A 21644-nucleotide genomic window follows, 5' to 3' on the forward strand; every position below is an offset into this window, starting at 1 on the left:
TGTGTCATCATTGATTTAATAAATTTCAATTGTGGAAACCTTAGAAACAGCATTATAAACACCTTTATGATGAATATTCCTCTACATAAAATTTTATCTGCACCTCTGAAAATTTTTTATTAGGTTAATTATTAAAAGCAGAATTACCAGGCGATATACTTAAAACTGCTTGATATAAATGGTCGAATTAATTTCTAGAAAAACCCTTATTTAGATCCAGTTCACTTAAAAATATTTTACTCTTTGAAAGAGAAATATTTCCATCAATATTCTTTAAAAATACTTTTGACACTTTTCATCTACTATTTTTACAGATAGTTTTTGAATGTGAATGAAATTTCCACTGAAATTTGTATTGGAGTTTAATTAAACCTACAAATGAACCTGGGATGAAGGAGATGGCCTTAACTATTCAGTCTTGTGGTCCAGGTGTCTTCTACCCTGATCTTCTTTTATACTCATTGGCAGAAATTTATAATATTCATGATTGAATTATTGTTAGCATTTTACAGTCTGTAATTGCTTAAGGAGAAACTCCTACTATACACTTGAACTGATTAACAATGTGTAATTGGGTAAGCAATTGTTTTATATATCTATGCATGTTCAGCCATCTTTCTAAATTCTTATTTGTTCCAAAAGTTTTCAATTGATTCTGTTAGGCTTTCTGGGTAGACAATTATATTAACAGCAAATGGTGAGACTTCTGATCTCCTTTCCAGTAGCCCTTATTATTTCTGTTCCCTATCTTTTCGCATTGGCTAGAATATTCAAGACAATATTAACAGCATAGTAAGAGTAGGCATTTTATCTTATTCCTGATTTTAATGAGAACATCTCATGTTTAAAGGTGCTTCCCCATTAAATGTGATAATTTGTTTAATATATTCTTTACCATTTAAAAAATCCTCTAGGATCATTTTAATACATTTTATTTACAATTGGTACATAATTTTTTCTGAAGTAACTTAGCCATCCACTGAGATCATGTGGATTTTTTAGATTTACCAATATATTTCATAATACGAAATGATTCTTACAATCCTGAAATAACCCAATGAAATCATGAATTTGCCTTCTCATACACTGTTAAAATTAATTTTTATCATTTTATTTGGAAATTTTGTGTTTTTATACATAACGAGAATGGTTTGTAATTTTCTATTTTATGTCCTCTTCCTCAAAGTCTGTTGCAGAATTTTTGGAGGTTCTTATTCCACCATTTCAGAAGAAGTTTCTCCATCTTTAGCCCTAATTTGTTTGACTGAGACCTATATCTTTATCTTAAAAAAATGAAGAAATAATTTGAGGCTTCTAATAATGCTCTTTTCAGAGAGTAATTTGCATTTGCTTCAGTCAGGAGGGAGATAAACTGTCAATCCCAGATCACTATAATCCAAAAGTGGTGAGGTGATTTAAAGCCAGGCTTCAATCCTTTCAAGGGACAGGCCATTTCTGATTCACTTTTACTCCAGTAATATGACCATTCGCAGCCCTCACCCAAATCATGGAGTTTTATCAGGGGCCCCATCCCTGAGAGGCCCCTGGTCCCCCTAAGTCTGCTGAAAGTCCTTCTCAGCATCTTAGAACTTCTGCTGCATCTTCTGGCATTGGGCACTCTTAGGAGAAAACTGGCCAAAAGATCCAAGCTCTCCCCAATGAGTCTTCCTCTTCTCACAAAGCTTGGCCCAGTAATTCTTCAATGACTTCTATTTTCTCTGATACTTTCAAATATGTTTTTAAAGTTTATGTTTTGTCTTGCTTTTCTAGTCATTCTTAGCTGGAGAATGGGTTTGAACTGCCAAGCCAGTCACTACTGGAAAGAGCGCCATGTCAGCCATCACTTCTGCAGGAAGCAAGGGATGATGGAGAGGAAGGTACCTCCCAGCTGAATCGCACACATTTGGCGAACCTTCTTAGATGGTCCACACGACACTCCTGCTTGTACCTCATTGGCCAGAATGTAGTCCCAGGGCCACTCCTGGCTTCAAGGAAGGCTAAAGAATATAGACTTTTAGCACAATGTATTGCCACCCTAAAAAAAATCTGGGTTTTATTGCTAAGAAAAAAAGAAGAACGACTATTCAGTAAGCAGCAGAGTCTCTGCCACATTCCTCATCTATAAAATGGAAATAATATTAATACCTAACTTATGGAATTAATGTGAGGATTAAAGTATATAATGCAGGTAAAGGTCTTAGCACAGTGCCTCATACAGGGTGGACTTATGATAAATATTAGCAACAGCAATATTTATTGCTGTATAGTAATTTGATTACAATAGACTATTATATGACAATCAAGAAAAAGAAACAATCTTTTTAACTTCCTTTCACTAGTTTCACATGGATACCTGAAGTAAATTCACAACTTAGGGATGCAATTTCATTTTGGTTTTTGTTTGTTTTTTAGAAACTCAATGTTTATTTTCCATCAGTCTTATTTCCCTGTTGCTTAAGAGCCCACGCAAGAACAGGTCAAGACCATTCAGTGGTTGCTTCTACCCATTCAGTGGTCTGAGCAGTGGGAGCTGCAGAGCAGTCTTCCGTGGCAGGCTGAGCACTCTGGTCCTCAGTAGGGAACTGCTGGATCGGCACAGAGGGCACCTGCACGCCTTCAGACCAGTCTGCAACCTCAGGCTGAGGAGCAGAGAACTCAGGAGCTGAAGTGGTCCATTCACCCTGAAACTCCTCCTTGGTCACAGCCTTTTCAGCAGCAGCCTGCTCTTCTTTTTCAATCTCTTCAGAATCTCTGTAGAGATCAGGCATGACATCCCATGGGTGTTCACGGGAAACGGTGCCACGCATGTGCAGAACTTCCCAAGCCAGCATCCACCACATCAAACCCACTGAGTGAGCTCCCTTGTTGTTGCATGGGATGGCAATGTCCACATAGTGCAGAGGAAAATCTGTGTTATATCAAGCAATGATAGGTAGGTTAACATAAGATGCCACCGTGAGAGGCTGGTGGTCAGCCCTGGGGTCAGTAATCACAAGCAGCATGGCTCCCAGAAGGCTGCCTGGATCTGGTTGGTAAAGGTTCCAGGAGTGAAGCGGCCAGCAATTGGAGTGGCGCCAGTGGCAGCAGCAAACTTCAGCACCACCCTCTGGCCAGTATTCCTGGAAGACATAACACTGACATCAGCAGGGTTTTCAATGGCAACAATGGCACGGGCTGCCAGGAGAAGCTTCTCCCAGGTCCTCTTCAGATTTATGATGTAGATGCCATCACTTTTCCTTTTATAGATGAACTGTTCCATCTGGAAGTCAAGGTTGGTGCCACCCAAATGGGTTCCTGCTGCAAGGAACTTAAGGACATCCTCCTCCTTCATTTGCAGGACATCAAGGGCTCCAGACGTTATGAAAGTTTCCCTTTAAGTTATGACGGGAACCCAGAACAATGCCACATGGACCCCTCAGCAGGTACCATGGAAAGGCGGGATTAAATTTCCACTATCATTGTTTTGTTTCAAATGATGGAGTATTTGATTGGTATAGAATAACTGTTTATAAATCTAGCACATAATAGGTATCAAAACCATGTAATTACACCCTGGATATTCTTGTACTATCCGCATTTTTACAGTTTCATCACTTCCATCTAAAAAATATATAAATAAATGTGATTTACTTTTTATGCCTTTGTAAGATCTACATCCTATTAAACAACAATACAACCCACACTTCAGCACAAATCCTGTCATCAAATAAAAGTTCTAATTTTTAGTTGGAAATCTACAGGTATTCACTATTCTTATAATAGCCTCTCTCTGATATTTAAGGATGTTCTGAGAGTTCTTCACCCTTATTTTTACCTCTTATCACAACCACACCCACAGTGTTGTACATATGGATATGGATAAATTATAAGGGGGTCACAGAACTTTTCATTCAAGCAGCCACAACAAAATAAGCACGATGATATCCACCTCCCTCCAGGGATCAGATATGAGTGAATTAGTAAGTGTGCGTGTGCATGCATGTGTGTCCATGTGTGTGCGTGCATGTATGGATATGTGTTGGAACCCCAGCATGGCAACAGTGTCACTGCTGATGATTATCGGAAGAAGAAAATTTACCAGAGTGACACAAATTACTAATTACTGTATTATGCAGTGAGAAGAATAAGAAGCTGAAAGTTGTTTCAGCAAATTCTAATTTTAAGCAAATAATTATTGGGTTTACAATGCTCTAAATTAAGTAATTCTCCTTAAGACCTTCCTTAAGTCTCCCTCTTTGAACTCCAGCAGCTGGCAAAGAATTGCAGCTGGCTTTGGGATGGGCTTTGGATTTCATTTGTAATTATTTTTTTCAAACATGCTATCCTCAAAATGAGCTCTCTTCAGAGGCATTTTTCTCCCCGCAGTAATTAGTTTTGACTGTAATAAGTCATTCACAGTTTTCCACCTCATTTTACAAAAGGTGGTATTGAGTAATACAAAGATCAACAAAAGAAAAAAGAACTTGGGGTTAGGCGCACTGACTCACGCCTGCAATCTCAGAACTTTGGGAGGCTGCGGCAGGAGGATCACTTGAAGTCAGGAGTTCAAGACCAACCTGAGCAACATAGTGAGACCCTCTCTCTACAAAAGTAAAAATAAAAATAAATAAGACTGGCATGGTGGTACACACCTGTAGGAGGTGTACCACCTGTAGGAGGATCACTTCAGCCTCAGTAGGTAGAGGCTGAAGTGAGCTGTGATTATACCACTGCACTCTAACCTGGGCAACAGAGCAGGCCCCTGTCTCAAAAAAAAAAAAAAAAAAAAAAAAGCCTGAAACCAAGCCTAAGACCAGGTTATGCCACCTCACTGGCTTTATGACCTTGGATATTGTATTAATCTGGGCTTGTCAAAAAATAGAATATATTTCCATCCTTTTCTTTGGAGAACCCAGAATATGTATGGAGTATAAGGAATGGGCTCTGCAGTTATGGAGGCTGAGAAGCACCAAGATCTACAGTTTGCAAGCTGAGACACAGGAGAGCCATGAGAGGACTCAGAACCAAGAAAGCCAGTGGCCTTAAGTTCCAGTCCAAGTCCTAGTCCAAACTCAGGAGAAGACTGACGTCCCAGCTCAAAGAAGTCAGGCAGAGAAGTGAACTTTTTCTAAGCATCCTGTTCTATTGAAGCTTCAATTATGAGGCCTACCCACACTGGGAAGGACAACCAGCCTTACTCAGTCTATATACTTAAATGCTGATCTCTTCTAGAAACCACCTCACAGACACACCCCAAGTAATGTTTAACCAAATATCTGGGCACCCTATGGACCGGTCAAGTTGACACCTAAAATTAACCATCACAGGTATCCCATAACTTTCACCTGTCTTGCAGAAGTGAGATAAGTATATGTTAGTACCTTTTAAACTAAAAAGCACTGGACGCACTTATGTATTGTTATTAAGATGGCCAAAAGTGGCAACAAATAGCTACATAATAAGAATTACAATAATAGCTCCCGTTTTTAGGACACTCTGAAGATTTATCATGTGCTTGGTACATATATTAATGTATTCAACCCTCACAATAACCCTTTGAGATAGGGATTAGAGTTTCTCTAATTTACCCATCAGCTATAGGAAGGTTAAAGAACTCGACTAAGATCATAGAGCTAGCAGGTGGCAGACCCCAGTTTCAAACCCAGATGTTTTGGATCTAGAGTCCCTGCTCTAACAGCCACACACCATCACCTGCCTGAGGCCAGCGGGGATGATGACCAGCCCAAAGGCCTGAATAGGTCTGCTCACTTCCCTGGCCCTCTCCTTTTCAACCATGGGGTCAGGCATCACTTTGGACCATCCTAAAGATGCCCTAATGCAGAGACAGTTAGAAACATGGCCAATTTTAACAAGAGGGTACTCAAGCTGGAGACAAAAGGCAGACAGGGCTGGGTATGAATAATTCATTGGGGTGTGGGTACAAAGAGTTAGAACTAGGCTAGTGAATCATTGCCCAATAATTCACCATCAACCCATCCCCCCACCCAAGGTGGGGCTATCACTCAGGGTAATTAACTTCTAATTCTTATTTTATCTGGTCACCGGCAGAATCTGAGGCAATGGAGAAATCAGGTTGGTAAGATTTCCTAAGAGCAAGTAGGGAGAGAGGGAGGTCCGAGTGGAGGGACAGACAGATGCTCAGTGGCCCAGACAGGGGTCCCCTAAGAGCAGGCTTACAGGTCAGTGGGCAGCATGAGAGCTCTGTGGTCTAAAGGCCTATGTGAGATAAGCTCAGGGGTGGTGGTGGGCAGAGCAAGGGGACTCAGTCATTGTCCACTGCAAGATCTTGTCTCTGCCACATCCAATAAGCACAATGTCCATGATTCTGTTAACAAGAGTTGTTAGATTGTGCAGAGACTGGCTCATGTGCATAGTAGGGGTTGTGGGAGGCGTAGGAAGGGACAAGGACAGAGCACAGGCACAGCCAGGGTCTGTAGATGACCTTAGCAAATCAGATGCTTCACTGAACTACAATTGCACCATCTGCAAACTAGAGAGAATAATCCCAGCCTGGCTACATTTAGTCACAAGACACAACCAAGACAATGTACTCTGTAAATAACATCTGGGAGAGCCAGTGAAGACACAGCGCCAGGTGCCCAGACTCTGGGTCACCGCATTTCTGATTGCCAAACCTCAACTTTGCTCACAACTTTTCAACTTGAAACCAGAATAGAGGGGCAACCAGGAAGCAACGCACGATGTGCATGTAAGATCACCTTGTCTGATCTCAGAGTTCAGGGAGCCAAAATCACGCAATGGAGCCTCTGCAACCCCTGGAAATTTGATTTCATTCAAGGACGGTATTCAGTAGAAGTGTTCCTGGGCCCTAGGCAGCTCAAAACCTTGGCTAGATGGGCAAATATTTCAGCAGGAGGTTAGCAAAATTGATGCCAACTTAAATGAGCCTCCTCCGTGGCGCTGCAGAGGGCCATGTTTGTACTGCAATATTTTCTGTTGCTATGTAAAGAGACAGTATCCCAGCATATCATCAGTGCATGCTTCCATAGTAAGTGCCTGACACAGGGGTGGGCCACACACAGAAAGCAGTGCTCAGAGGCAGTGGCAACACAGCTGACACTGCGTTAACACTGGGAGACTTGGGGAAGCATTCCAGGCTAGAGGCTGCATTTCTGCAGCCTCGTGAAGACCCTCAGCCAGCAGAGCAGCAAAACTGCAAAGCGGATGAGCTGACGAGGGAGGCAGACCTGGTTCAAATCCCACACTGTCAGGATTTGTGTATACTTGGAACACTGAACCTAAGCCACTGTTGCCTCACACAAAGTAAGTAAAATAAACGTACTCCTAACCCTGATTCCGCCTTTCCTCTGGGCTGGATAATGAACAGGTATCTGAGTGATGTGATGATCGAGTATGCAGCCTAGTCTGCAGGACATGTCAGTCATTCCTAGTGCCTTTGCCTGTCCCCACCCAGACCACTGAATTATATTAGAAGTGATTTCTGACAAGTAACTGATGGTCTGATTTTAACGAGGTAGAGACTGGTGAGGCTTTAAGGCTGGCTACCCTAGAGAGCCTCAGCCATGGGGAAGAGCTGCTAAGTGGGTGTGCTGGTAGCCAGTGACTGAGCCCAGGTGGTCTTGAGAGTCCCTCTGTGCCTTCGACTCCTTTCCTTGATCTGAGGAGTGAAGTCTGAAGGAGAAATAGAGGAGGACCAGGAAGTTAAGGAGTCGGACCTCCCAAGGCCTGGAAACACTAGAGATTGGTAGTAAAGGGTCTCAAGGGAGTCTTCAGCAGTGTCCCTGCCCCCAGGACCCACAGTGTGCAGGAAGTGCCAAGTGGTGGGAACAAACAAGCCCTGGCAGTCCAGGGGACATGAATAGAAGGAATTCCACCTTGCAGCCCATCACAGACCACTCCCTGTGTCTCGTAGCTCCTTTGCCGCCCATGCTACAGTACTTGATGTTTATGAGTGAACCCCATGGGAAAAAAAAGGGTAAAGCAGCGGGATTGAGGAGATGGAGGGTGCAAGTGGGAGCAGAGGACTAGAGCTTATGCACCTAACAAAATAATTCATTTAAATGGTGTAGTGTCGAAGAAAGAAGTCGTTAGATAGTTGTGTGCGTATGTTGTGTCTGTCCTCATTTGCAGAGGTTTTCGGGGACAGGAGTCTTGCCTCTTTCCTGTCTGTAGTCCCATAGGAACTGGAACATAATAAGTATCAAAATCAATGCTTCAAAAGAGTAAGTAGATGAATAAATGAAAGAAGTTCCTAGAATCCACATATGGCTGTGTCCAAGTGAGTAGCCCCTCGAAACAGGTCAGAGTCAGAGCAAACGTGGAGGAAAGCAACAGGGAGGCCACTCCTTTGACCTTCTGGTTGCCCTGCCTGACTCCACACTCTTCCCTCCTGGTCTTTCTGCCCACCAGTTTCCGGCACTCCTATGTCTGCAACATCGCTTGATCCCGATTCTCCCTGAGAGCTTTCTGTGGCTCCCTATTGCTCTCAGCATCAAAATCCTCTCATGGCTTTTAAGCCTTTGCATTCTCCCCACACAAGCCTCTCCTTGCTGCTCACTGGCCACTCATTCCAGCCAGCTGCTCCTGCTGTCCACTATCACTCCTGCTCCTCCTTCCTTGCTTCCTGACCAAACCCAAACAGTCTCCAGGGCTAGAGACCCATCTAACAGCTCCAGTGGTTAAGGATCTGTCTTGAAATCTCCAGGCTTCCAGTCTGGGCCGTGCCATTTAGCAGGGTCAGATTGTGGGTCCTTATTCCCTGGGTTAATTCTGTCTCACCAATGAGACTATCAATTCCAACAGAAGAGGGAATCATGTCTACTCTGCCCCCACTGCCCAGCTTGCAACTGGCTGATAAATCTATTATTATTGAGACTGAGTTTTACTCTTGTTGTGAGGCTGGAGTACAGTGGCGCAATCTCAGCTCACTTCAACCTCTGCCTCCCACGTTCAAGCGATACTCCTGCCTCAGCCTCCCAAGTAGCTGAGATTACAGATGCCTGCCACCACGCCCAGCTAATTGTTTTGCATTTTTAGTAGAGATGGGATTTCACCATGTTGGCCAGGCTGCTCTTGAACTCCTGACCTCAGATGATCCATAAGCCTTGGCCTCCCAAAGTGCTGGGATTACAGGTATAAGCCACCGGGCCCAGCTGATAAATCAATTATTATAATAATATTAATATTACAATAAGTAAATTATAATTATATATAAATTATAATTATAATTTATAATTATAATTATATATTTTATTATATTATATATATTATATTATAATTATATATAATATAATTATATAATTATATATATTTTATTATATTTATATAATTATATATTATACAAATTATAATTAATATAATTATGTATATAAATATAATAATTGTAATTATTGTAATTATAATTGTATATTAATTGTATAATTGTATTTGTATATATAGTACATTATATAATTGTATATATAATTGTAATTATTATTGTAATTGTAAATTATTGTAATTATTACAATAATACATTATTGTAAAATAATTCATTAAAGTTTAAAAGCTCTTCTGGGCTTCAGGAACAGGGATGGGGAAGACTGGGTAACAAACAGGTATCTGAATGACATGATGATTGAGCGGGATGATGGGTGTGCCTGTGCTGAGGAGAGAGGCAGGGACCCCAACAACCAGTGGTGGTGCAGAGTCATGAGTGCTCAGGTGGGGGTGGACGCCGGGGAGACACCTAGCTCACTCCACAAAGCTTGCAGAACCTGGTCTTCACAAGGAGGTGATGGCCGAGGGACCCCCCCCCTCCCCTTTCTCCCTGACACAGATCAAATCAAAACTCACCTTTCTCCAGCCCACTGGATTCATGATTCTCATCTCCCCTGATAGATTTGATCAAGTTACTTACATCTTGGGCCTCTATGACCTCATTTGTAAAATAATTTTAACAAGCCTAAACCTGATGCTAATCCAGTCTCTAACCCTAACCTTAATGAATGATGAACTGCTAGCAGGACTATGGGATGATTCAGCTGGATAAAGCACATCCCACATGCAGGACATAAGAAGTGTCCATCATTATTGGTTCCTTTGCCCTTCCCCGCTCTGACCACAGACCTTAAGTTTGAGGACGCAGGCTTATCTTGGAGCTCAGTGTGAGCATTACTTGAACTTGTCCTGAGAGCAGTTAGCCATTTCTCAGCTAAGCAGATACTTAAATATACAAAGGTCTATCTATAATTTACCTGATGAGAAACCTCTTCAGCATACTATAATGCCTAAGAAGCTCCAGAAAGGAAATAAAATTTAAGGCACACCCGCAGAAGTGTCAGGGACTTGATGTAAATATGTCTAATCCTCCTAAGAATTATGAAAGTGGTTATTACCCCCATTTAACAGATGAGAAAACTGCAGTTTCTAGAGGTCAAGTATCTCATTCAAGACCTCACAAGTCAGTGGCAGAGCTGGGGTTTGACAGTTTCTCTCTCCGACTGCAGGAAAACTCCAGGGGAGTCACTTCTTCAAGCCAGGAGTAAGGGGAGGACAGTGGACTGATGATGACCTTTTAGTGACTCTTAGGTTATATGCAGGGAGGCATCAATTCTGTCATTTCACTGTTTGCTTGTAAGACTTTAGGTAGATTACCTTTCTTCTCTGTGGACCTCACTGTTTATAAAAGTCTTAAGTTTTTCTAAGACAGACCCTGATGGGAAGGAGTTTGAGGCACGGGAGGGGCAATTTCAGATAAATGATCTCCCTATCAGCATCAACTTTATAGGATTCCCCATGGATTCCCCTAATTTGAATACAAATCACATTTCTCACTTCCAGAACCAGTTTCCCTAAAGCCATCATCCAAGTCAAACCCTGAGCCCTACTTCCTGCCTTTGCCATCCATGCCCTTGTGAAGCAACAGTACCTCCCGACTTCTTCTGCTCGTTAGCTGGTCAGGCCCCACTGCCTCCCAGCCCCAAGGACCATCATCAACATTGGGAAGGGATCCAAAAAAAAAAAAAAAACAGTATGGCATGTTAGAGCTGGGAGGCACTCAGGGACCACCTACAGTATCCCCTTTTTACAGGTGAGAAAACAGGTCTTGGAGAAGCCAAGAGGCTCTCCACAGCTCCACAAATACCAACTGTGAAGCCGCCCACACACGTGCTCCTAGGCTCCTACTGTCTGACGGTGGATCACGACTCCATGGAAATTAGATGGATCAGCAGGCAGTGGCAATTAAATGTAGTGGGCTACAGGCGTGGGGGCTGTCAGGAAAAGCAGTGCTCAGAGTGATCGAAAAATGCTTCCTGAAATAAATGTGTTGTGAAGCCGGCATTGAAGAATGTAAAGAACATGGAGAACTCTGCTTGAAGCCTTTGAAGCAGAAATACGTCTCAGAAATTGTGGCACAGATCACTGTTTGTGGCTAGTGGTCTATGCCAATATCTGATCTCCCTTTCTTCCTCAAAAACAGACTTCCTGATTTTTTCTCACTGGGTACATGAATACCCAGAATAAAAACTGTATTTCCCAGCCTCCTTTACAGCCAGGTATGGCTAAATGACTAAATTTTGGCCAATGAAATATGAAAGTGCTGTGTGCAACTCCCAGGAAGTTTCTGTAAAGGAATGAGCATGCCCTTCTCCCTTCCTCTTTTCTTTCTGCTGGAATGCAGATGTGATGGCTGAACCCTAAGCAGACATCCTAGACCATGAGGTAGCATGCTAAGGCTGACAGAGCAGCAACATAGCATGCTCATGTCAAAACAACACTAGTTTTGGATAGCCTACTACCAACTTCTTTAAAGATATGAACTTCTGTTTTGTTTAAATCACTTATATATGTCTTTTCCCCCCAAACTAAACCTAATTCTAGCTAATTCAGAGGTAGAAAAGAAATAAATTCAGGAACCCCTAGGAAAATCCAGAAACCGGAAAAGACAAGCTGGTCTTGCAGGGAGTTAAAGCGAATGGAGAAGAATCACTGACATTCTGGTGGATCCAGTGAACGTTCTAAGAGATTAGTTGTATTAGTGCATTCTCACATTGCTGATAAAGACATACCCAAGACAGGGCAATTTACAAAGGAAAGAGTTTTAATGGACTTACAGTTCCACGTTGCCAGGGAGGCCTCGAAATTACGGCAGAAAGCAAGGGGAAGCGAGTCACATCCTACGCGGATGGCAGCAGGCAACGAGAGGACGTGTGCGGAGACAATCCCGTTTTTAAACCCATCAGATCTCGTGAGACCCATTCACTATCACGAGAACGTGGAAAGCACTAGAAAGACCCACCCCCATGATTCAATCGTCTCCTCCTGGGTCCCTTTCACAACACGTGGGAGTTATAAAAGCTACGAGATGAGATTTGGGTGGGGGCACAGAGCCAAATCATATCGCTAGTGGTTCTCAAATTTGAGTGTGCATCAGCACCACCCGGAGAGTCTTCTCAAACACAGACTGCTGGGCCCCAACCCCAGAGTTTGATTCCATTATCTTGGGGTGAGGCCTGAAAATGTGCATTTGTAATGAGTTAATAGGATGCTGATGCTGCTGGTTCAGGGAACCATGCTTGGAGAACCATTGTTCTACGCTCTTCAAAGACACTGACCCAGACTCAGTTTTCTTGCGTTAAGTTTCAGCTTTGTGGCTCTAATAAGGAGATATGATTTTCAGTTGCTTTCAAAGACTAGGGAATGTGGGGAGGCAGGAAGGGTCTGAACAACAGCTTGGGCAAGCTGAGCATCCAGCGAAGAGAAGATTTGTGATGCAAATGATTTACTGGTGTTCAGCTGGGAGCAGAAGGGATTTCAATATGGTAAGCCAAATCGAATTCATTACCTGACAATTAGCTCTAAATTAATGCAAGACTGTGCCGGCTGAATGTGCTGTAAGGAAGAAGGTTCCTGACAGCTTGAGATGGGCAGGATCTGAGACATCAATCTTGGCTGGATTCAGAGAGGGCTTTCTCCCAGCTTGCCAGTGTACTCAGAGCTCAGCGAATGGCCAGCGCCCCACTCGGACACCCTTTCCAATTGCACTCCCTCTAGGTTTTGTCCTCATGTAACCCAGCCCTACCGCATCCAGGATGGGCTTGGTCTCCTCTGCCCTGGCACCTCCAGGTTTCTTTCTCAAGAGACTGCCTTGTGTGGCACACAGGCTGGCTGCTAATTCTCCTGCAGTGAGATGATGTAGGATGAAACTCATTATGTTTTATAGGAGCAAACTGTTAGCGCTGTGTGAGTATATTTGACCTCCTCAAGTGGAAGTTGTAAATCCCTAGAGGATAGAAATTCTCTTCCTTCTTTCTTTAGTTAATTATCTCCCCTACTTTTTCCCTCCCCTCCCCTGCCCCTCCCTTCCTAAATCACTTTCCCACAGGGCTCCCGATGTAGTGCACACAGGAGTATGACTGTAATGAATGATGACCTGCAGCTTGAGCATACTTGGGACTTCATTTATTTATTCATTAAACATTATGTGCCAGGATGCAGGTCATGATGGCCTCTGACCACATAAAATGCATAGACTAGTCTAAGAGACAGGCAACTGAGGAGTTAAAAATCAGACCCTAGGGTCCTAGGGCATGTGTATGGAGTAGGAGCACAGGGCACTTCGCAGACAGACTCTTCTTGCCAATGTAAGAATCCTCTCGGCTGGGCACAGTGGCTCAAGCCTGTAATCCCAGCACTTTGGGAGGCCGAGGCAGGTGGATCACGAGGTCAAGAGATCGAGACCATCCTGGCCAACATAGTGAAACCCCATCTCTACTAAAAATACAAAAATTAGCTGGGCATGGTGGCGTGCGCCTGTAGTCCCAGCTACTCGGGAGGCTGAGGCAGGAGAATTGCTTGAACCCAGGAGGCGGAGGTTGCGTTGAGCAAAAAAAGAAAAAAAGAATCCTCTAAGCATTCTAGCTGGCCGTGTGGACCCTCTTTCTCCTTCCCAGGACAAGCCTCACTCAGCCTGGCCAACGGCCTACAGCTCCCACACTCTGCTGAGGATGCAAAGACATCGTTGTCCAGGGTTGGCTCTGAAACATCACGGCGAGGAAGGCAAAGACACGATGGGGAATAGGAGGACCACAGGGGCTAGATCTGCCCCTTCTCCCTTAAACCTCCCTCAGCCCAAACACCCCTCAAAGCCTCTTCCAGTGGGAATCTTTCATTCCCCAATACCACCTTCTAGCAAGTTCAATAACCTCATATCTGCATCCTTGATAAAACTCTTTGGAAGTCTGTTGAGTTTCCCTTGGTTTGGACAAATGGCCCCCAGTTTTTTCTTTTCTCGTTTGACAGTGCTGACCTGACACTCAGAGGGGAAGACGGACAAGTCCATTTCCACCCATTGGTCAGATTCTCTCCCAAAAATAATTAACTTAGATCATTCGTGGAATGAGTCTGCATTTTAAAACATTAAGAGACACCAAATGACATTTGCATAGTGCTTTACAAAATGCTATAACATTCATATCTTATTTGACTTCCCTGATCACTCTTGGAATTCCCCTCAGTTTTACTGAAGAGCAGTAGGAAGTCATGAACGAAGGCCTGAGCTCTGGCCTTTGGCTCCCAGTCCAGTGCTCTTCCCAGCAGACCTTCCCTCCTTAATACATGTGGCAAATAATATCCACACATCACAGTCTCAGAAAATGTGTGTGTGTGATGTGTGTTTGCATGTCAGCCTCAACCTTCCACCCATCTCCACCACCACTGTCATCACCCCTGCCATTCCTGGGTCGGAGTTGCCAAGGAGAATAAAAACGTTATATTCAGGGGTTCGTCTGTATCAGCCAGGGTTCCCCAGAGAAACAGAGCCATCAAGAGAGGTGCGGTGTGGTGTGTGTGCGTGTGTAATATTTACTTTTTATTTATTTTAAGAAATTGGTTCATGTGATTTTGAAGGTGGCAAGTATGAAATCTGCAGAGCAGGCTGGAAACTCAGGCAGGAATTCATGCTGCAGTCTTGAGGCAGAATTTCTTCTTTCCTGGAAAAACTTTAGTTTTTGCTCTTAAAGCCTTCAACCAATTGGATCAGGCCCCACTACGCTATAGAGGGCAATCTCTATCAGTTGAAGTGAGCTGACGGTAGATGGTAACCACATTTACGAAACACCCTGGTTATTGTCTAATGTTGCAGCCTCACCAAGCTGACACATGCAAATGACCATCCCATCATGTCCAGTGCTGGCACTACGAACTAGAAGGCATGAGGAAGAAGAGTTTGGGGGAGACAAAAGTATCCCTTCTAACCAGAAACCCAGAGATAGGATGCCAGGAAAGGGAGCATTCCCCACATGAGACCCAGGGGAAGGGTGACCTCTTCCGTCCCATCCTGCCAGGAATTTGAGAGATGTGTTCCCATCAGGGAGGGAGTCTGAATAAAACTCCTCTTCCCAGAGCACAGGCCCTGTACCCTCATACAGCTGCTTCTGTGGCCTGGGTTCCAATCAGCTCCACTCAAAGACTCCTGTGCTAGGAAGAAGACGGTGTCACATCATGGCATCAGGATTCAAACACCATCAGGAGCCAGGGATGGGATACCTGGAGGACTGGGAGCTGGGGCCCGAGGCAAACTGGACGGGAACACTTTGTCCACAGGAACCTGACAGTCATCTTTGAAATCACAGCAGCAACAATGTGCCTGAGAGAGCTGGGGGGCACCAGTCTGCCGCCTTGCTCAGCGGTAATGAAGGCCACAGCCTGGGAGCCGTAAGGGCTGAGTCACAGTCTGTGGAGAGATTCCGCAGATACAAAGAAGATGGGAAAAACACCTGATACCAACTAGGCTCAAAGGCCCCAACAACTGCTCCCCATCTGCAGCCCCCTTCATATCCTGGAGCACCGATGAGCTCAGTCCTCACACTAATCCTCACTCTTCCAGAAAATAGTCACCCCAGGATTGATTTTTCCTGATTAAATTTTTCCTACATTTGAGAAATAACACCTGCCCTGTCCTATGGCTTTACTCTGACTCTGTTTATTAAATAATGCTCGAGATTTTTCTTCTTGCATGATAGGTACCAAAGGCACAAAATTCAAACTCATCATACCGAGGGGAGGGCTACAGCCATCCATGGCTTCGCGCCAGTGACAAGCTGAGCGAGTCCAGGAACTGAGGCAGCACAACTTTAATGGAAAGAGATTTGGTTCTGGAGTCAGACCTAGGGGTCATCCTGGTGCAACCTCAGCCCCTGGGCGAACTTCGGCAAGCAGTTAACCTTCATAATCCTCAGCACGAAAATCATCGGAAAACAGGGTTTTCCCATCTGTAAAATGAGAATTGTTGAGGCATCTGTAGTATGGAAAACTACCTTTGACAGTGTAAAATGCACATGAACACAGGCGCTAACCCACTTCTGTTCCTGTTTATAACTCCCTCCTGAGCCTTGTCACCCACACCACGTCAGGCAGTTTCTGCATTGGGGCTAGTGTGGGTTACACACCACCAGCTTTTTTTTCTTTCTTTTGACAGAGAGTCTCTGTCACCCAGGCTGAAGTGCAGTCGTACAATCTCAGTTCACCGCAACCTCCACCTCCTGGGTTGAAGCCATTCTCCTGCCTCAGCCTCCTGAGTAGCTAGGATTACAGGTACCCACCACCATGCCCGACTAATTTTTGTATTTTTAGTAGAGACAGGGTTTCTCCATGTTGGCCAGGTACTCTCTAACTCCTGACTTCAGGTGATCTACCCACCTTAACCTCCCAAAGTGCCCAGCCATCAACATTTTAAACAACCCTTTTTTATGCTCAAGGATTCTGCTGGTCAAGAATTCAAACAAGGTGTATTAGTCTGTTTTCACACTGCTATAAAGAAATATCCAAGACTGGGTAATCCATGAAGGAAAGAAGTTTAATTAACTCACAGTTCTGCATGGCTGGGAAGGCCTCAGAAAACTTACAATCATGGCAGAAGGTGAAGGAGAAGCAAATACTTTCTTCACAAGGTGGCAGGAAAAGGAGAGAGTGAAGGAGGAACTGCCAAACACTTATAAAACCATCAGATCTCATGAGAACTCACTCACTATCATGAGAACAGCATGGGGGAAACTACCCCCATGATCCAATCACCTCCCACCAGGTCCCTCCCTTGACACGTGGTATTAGAGATGAGATTTGCCAGGGCACACAGAGCCAAACCCTACCACAGGACAAGGCAAGAATTGTTTCTCTCTGCTCCACAATGTCTGAGGGCTCTGCTGGAAAATGTCAGAGGCTGGGATGACTCAGTGACTACCTACTGGAATTATCTAAAGGCCTGTTCACTGACACACCTGGCTGTTGGCCACAACACCTCCACATGGCATCTCCATGTGACTGCTTGGGCTTCCTCACAGCATGGTGGCTGGATTCCAAGAACAAGTGTCCCAAGAGAGCCAAGTGGAAAATGTACTGCCTTTTATTTATTTATTTTGAGACAGAGTTTCACTCTTTTTGCCCAGGCTGTAGTGCAATGGTGTGATCTCAGCTCATGGCAACCTCTGCCTCCTGGGTTCAAGCAATTCTCCTGCCTCAGCCTCCTGAGTAGCTGGGATTACAGGCATGCAGTATCACATCCGGCTAATTTTGTATTTTTAGTAGAGATGAGATTTCTACATGTTGGTCAGGCTGGTCTAGGACTGCCGACCTCAGGTGATCCACCTGCCTCAGCCTCCCAAAGTGCGGGAATTATAGGCATGAGCCACTGTGCCTGGACTAATGTATTGCCTTTTATGACCTAGTCTCTGAAGTCCCATAGCATCACTTCAGCTATAATTGCACATCCACTCAGATTCATGGGAAGAAAGATGGAAATTCCCACTGTAAGAATAACACGTGAGATGGAAGAGATTGTTACAGTCATTCTTGGAAAATTCAATTTGCCATCAGGTCTGTGTCATTAGATGAATGAACAAGCTAGCAAGTTCAAATTTTCAACCAGGAATGGAACTTGGCAGATGTTGTCTCCCTCTATTCCTGGTCATTTCTGGCTCCAGATGTCCACTGAGAGCACAAGTTGCACCCGTATCAGGAAATCTGACCAAGGCAAAGTGCAAACCACGAAGTCTTCTAAGGGGAGAGAGGGACAGATTGCCCTTTCCTCCCATCCTGATCTCCCTGCCTCCTTGGAGACCTAAGCTTGTCTTGGTATTTGTGTCTCCCCATTTTCCAGAATGATTCCCCCCTCCCATCCTATGGGCAGTGCTCCCCAGGGTCTGCAGCTTTGAGGTGTTTGTAGCACACCCTGCTACTTGGAGACGTACTGCAAATGCAGAATCTCCACCCCACCCTAGACCTACAGAACCTGCATTTGAGCAGGATCCCCAAGTACTTCCTGTACTTACTAAAGTGACTGCAGCACCAGAGTAGGGGAAAGAGAACTTGATTTGAAAGCTGTCACTGGGCTTCTATTCTAATTCTAGCTTTGTCCACTTACTAGCTGGGCAACACTGGGCAAGTTATTTAACATATCTGGGCCTCAGTTTCCACAATATATAAACTTGGTATGATGATAGCTGTCTCAGTGTATGTGTATGTGTGTTTGCGAGAGAGACAGAGGCAGAAACAGAGAGACAGAGAGGGAGTGATTGTTCCTCCCAAGGCAGAGAACCAATACATTTCAACTCTACAAGCCAAGCACCACTGTCAGCCCCACCCTGCAGGGTGGAGACCTCTCCCACAGCCTCTCCCTGCTGTGGGGTCCATCAGGAGGCTGTGGGAAGAGTGGTCCTTTGGCTGTGGTGGTCCGTAAAAATGGTGGGCAGTAGCGCTGCAGGGAGACAGCAAGTCAGAACTCTCCTCCAGAGCAGCTGAAGCAGAGGCTCAGCGAGTCCCCCTCCCAGGAGAGAGCTGTCTCTGAAAGGCAAGGGGTCTTAGGAAGCCTGCTCTCCTTTGGAGACGTTATTTATTTTTTCTAATAGAGACTATTTATCACCCACTTACAGGAGTTTTGACTGGGGCTTTTTGTCGCCCTTTAGACTCTGGAAATTAGGTCAATCCCCTCCAGAATTTACTTGAGCTGGGAAACCTGACTTTCAGTGGCTGCCAAGAGGCCCCGCCAGCAGGCTCAGTGAGGATTCACAGAACCACGGTCCCTGTGCCCAGGGCGGTCACAGAGGTCACCTCAGCTCTTCCCACCGCGACAACACCACGGATACCCAGGCCTGCGAGGCTCCAGGTGTGTCTGTGAGAATGGGGGAGGGCTTTGAGTAAAAATCATGCATCAGTATCATCCTGGAAAGCAGGAGGAGAACCGAAAGAAATGTTAACAGAATCATTAACTATTCAATCCCTCTAAGCCTTTATTCAAAATGTTCTCAAGAATGATCTCGACCTTCCCTGACACTGCAAGCTGTAAAGAAAGCTTCGGTCCTACTACATCGATACCAATAGCTGGAAGTCCTTTCTTATGTCTAGCTTAAAGCCTTACTGCTGTAAGTATCTGCAACTAGCTGCTCCCAGCACCTTGAACATAATAAGTTTTCTGTAAATACATGGTGCATTGTTGCTCCAGAAGACCGTCCCCCAAGGAAGGCAGAAGAAAATCTCTGCCCAGCTTTCCTGCCTCCCTGGCAGATCTGGTTTCCTTAAGGCTAGACAGCCCAGGTGTGCTAAGCATCATACTAGGCCCACTGGCCTCCTCCCCACAAGAGTCCAGACAGACAATCAATGCTGGATTGTCCTTCACAATTGGGCACAAAGCTGTGGGGACATGTGATTTTCTTTTCCCAAAGGAAACTGACACTGAGATGCCTCATTGAAGTAGAAATAAAAACTACGGAAATACTGCATCACAGAGATCAGGGACTCTCTAGCGGGAAATTTGTTACAGGAAACGATCCGGCTGCTGATCCTCAGGGTGACCAAGCCTCGGTTTGTCTTCTGTACCATGGCCTTTCTGCAAACGTATAATAGGTCTGTTTGTTTAGTTGCCCAGTAAAGCTCAGGCAAATCTAGGTAATTGTATAGATACTGTTACTTATTAACACATTTCAAACATTTCTGCAGAATGTGCTGGTGCTATCGCAGGCATCTCCTTGGAGCCCAGCCTCAGCAGGCAAGATTGAGTGTCCTGGGATGGGTCATCCCGTGATCCTTGGAGCAGGGACACAGAGGTCCTCACTCAGCGTCTTCTGAATCACTATGAGGCTGTGGGCCAAGTCTCTTTCCTAGAGCAGCCACATGCCGCTGGAAATGAGAGGCAGCAGAGGAAGCTGATTAAGTGAAGTTGGGGAGCTTGGGAGCTTAGGAGCCAGGAGGAGGGGCCGACAGCAGATCAGACCCTGAAGGCAGATGTCCCAGGAAGGGAGGGGGGAAGGAGCAGGCCTCCTCCACGCCACCTGGCTAATCCTTGAATCACAGAATCTGGGTAATATAGATGAGTTCTAATGATGTGATCCCCACATAGCCAGACTTGGAAAAGCCCAGCCCCACAGCCTAGGGGTGTGACTGGCATGGCTACAAAGGCAAAAGGCTTCCCTGAAGATTCGCTCTCAGCCCATACAGATCTGGGTCTGGCTTTGGGGTTGAAGGCAAAGACTGAGGGGTCTGTAACCATGGGCTGAGGGTCCTCAGCAGTGCAGGGAAGCACATTCCTCAAAGGTCGGCTGCCCACCTCTGAGCAGGTGCAAACCCACCCATCTCTCTCTCTGTGGGAAAAACATGGAGAATTGCTAAACTTTGACCCCAGGCTGTGGACTGATTACAGGCTACAATGGGAATGGACCGAGTTAACCAGCCGAAGGGGTCAGTATCTGACCTGTGGCTGACGAGGTCCCCAGATGCCTCACCAGGAACAGCCAGCCTTCACCTTCCTGCAAATTCTCCTGTGCTTTCAAATCACAACTTAGCTGCTCAGTTTCTCGGTTCCTCCAGGGAGTGCTATCTATCATTTCAGCCTGCCAGCACCCTGTCAAACCCAGCTATTCATACAAATCTGCTAATAGGAGAGCCTTCTCTTTCTTCCAGAAGCTTCTGTCACAGGCAGAGGAGGACAGAAAAAAAGGACAGAAGGGGAAAATGGGAGAGGAGCAGCCTGCAGCATTAGGGACCCAAATTACAGTGATTGAGAGGAGAGAAGAGAGGGAATCATGGCAGACCCATGGAGGTGGTGTTTACGACAGATGGGGTCTTGCAAGGGACCCTCTGTTCACCGATGCAGAGGCAGACAGCTAACACAGCTGCCAGAGGACCAGCTCCTGGGAGCCATCCTGGGAGGTACTATGAAATCCCTGTATTTCATTTCACATGTCTATGTGTTTAAGTCTGCACGTGGGATGATGTAGGTAGAAAAAAGTTCATTCACACTCTCCACCACAAAGAATCCCTATCCAAGACATGGCCATGGAAGTTACCAGAACCTCCACCATACCTCCTGGCCTGCCCCCCCCCCCCCCGGGATGCCCCCCCCCCCCCCTCTCCCCCCCCCCAATCAAAATTCCAAAATCTAGGGCCTCCAACTCCATTTCCACCTATAGCTCTCCTTAGGGACAACCTTCCAGGGGGCCCCGTTGGAATGAGCCCATGTATATACAGTAAATGGAGTCACTCAGCAGCAGCTGGCGAATGTTTTCAATGAGTTGGAAAATCAGGTTGAAGGTATCGTGAAATATGGTGCTTACAGGGAGGCCCAGACATGTGGGCTAAGTACTTTGTGATTAGGCCTGCCTTACCCATTCCCCCCTCCAAACCCCGTCTCTTCA

The 21644-nt window shown here is 45.2% G+C and overlaps 1 pseudogene across 1 annotated transcript; it reads right to left on the reverse strand.

Annotated features, from left to right (window-relative positions):
- Positions 1-2477: 2477 nt before the first annotated feature.
- On the reverse strand, positions 2478-3408 carry LOC116550003 (annotated as a pseudogene). Its single transcript, XR_004268197.1, has one exon. The product of XR_004268197.1 is annotated as a 40S ribosomal protein SA pseudogene (transcript).
- Positions 3409-21644: the final 18236 nt, after the last annotated feature.

This window comes from Sapajus apella, unplaced genomic scaffold, assembly GCF_009761245.1.
Source record: "Sapajus apella isolate SASKATOON/1434 unplaced genomic scaffold, GSC_monkey_1.0 scaffold7, whole genome shotgun sequence".
NCBI classification, from domain to species: domain Eukaryota; kingdom Metazoa; phylum Chordata; class Mammalia; order Primates; family Cebidae; genus Sapajus; species Sapajus apella.